Here is a 917-nt window from a genome sequence, read left to right on the forward strand (position 1 = left end):
TGATGTCTGTGAAATAAGATAAGGTGGGGTATCCGAACTAGCGCGTATTCGCCATGGAACATTCACTTTGAAATCCCGCGGACTGAAAAGTATGCACTTGGGTGTTTTTGGGATGCTAATACCGGCTGCTCATTGAATCGTTGGAGATTCTTGAGTGTTGCCGTTGTAACGGAACGGGGCGAACCCTCGTTTTGGCGGACCCGTCTAGGCCCGAGGATGTAGGTAGGCACGCTCGCTCTCGGTGCGGTGCATTGGGCAAAGACGGGACAAGAGCGGCAAACTTGCTCGTTTCGTGCGACGCGACGCACCGCTTCCCCCCCGCTGCGTTTGTGCTCGCTCGCATGTAGGTGCTGCATTTCTCACAGAGTGGCTCATAGTGGGCGCTTTTGCCATCGTTCTTCACCCCCTTCACGGCCCGTGCCAGGGGAGAACTCCGGACAGACGGGCAGACTGACTGACACACGGTTAGCCTGCCGCCGACACAGCCTCATAACACCGCTGTACTGGCAGGTCCGGCGGCCAAAGGTTTGCGCTTTGTTTTTTATATCCTACTTCACTGTTCTGCATTGTTGGATTAGTGTTAGTTTATCGGCGTATGTTCAGTGGCTGAGTCTGCACTTCCATCACACAGGTTTGGCATCACAATATTAGACGTTTCTTTTTGCTTTGTGTATCAGTGGTTCTCAACTGGGGGCCTTAGGGCACTCTGTAAACTTCCTAAAGGGCCTCAATCTTGTTATATTTACGTATATTTTAACAATTGAAATGCTTAACTGCTTAGTAATATAGAAAGTGTAGTCAGTGTATCATGTCACTTCAGATGTACTATTTTTGTAGTGCAGCATACAACTTGGGTGAACAATATTGACTTATTTTTCCTCTCTCAACAATCATACATAAAACATCTGTAGAGGCAT

The 917-nt window shown here is 48.5% G+C and overlaps 1 protein-coding gene across 1 annotated transcript in view; it reads left to right on the forward strand.

Annotated features, from left to right (window-relative positions):
* Positions 1-6: 6 nt before the first annotated feature.
* LOC107577049 (nucleus accumbens-associated protein 1-like) overlaps positions 7-917 on the forward strand; it is a gene marked incomplete at its 3' end in the record, with an annotated part of 3609 nt that continues 2698 nt past the window's right edge. Inside the window, exon 1 of the mRNA XM_016263167.1 lies at positions 7-525. The remainder of the gene's footprint in view (positions 526-917) is intronic.

This window comes from Sinocyclocheilus grahami, unplaced genomic scaffold, assembly GCF_001515645.1.
Source record: "Sinocyclocheilus grahami isolate Dianchi unplaced genomic scaffold, SAMN03320097.WGS_v1.1 scaffold4967.1, whole genome shotgun sequence".
NCBI classification, from domain to species: domain Eukaryota; kingdom Metazoa; phylum Chordata; class Actinopteri; order Cypriniformes; family Cyprinidae; genus Sinocyclocheilus; species Sinocyclocheilus grahami.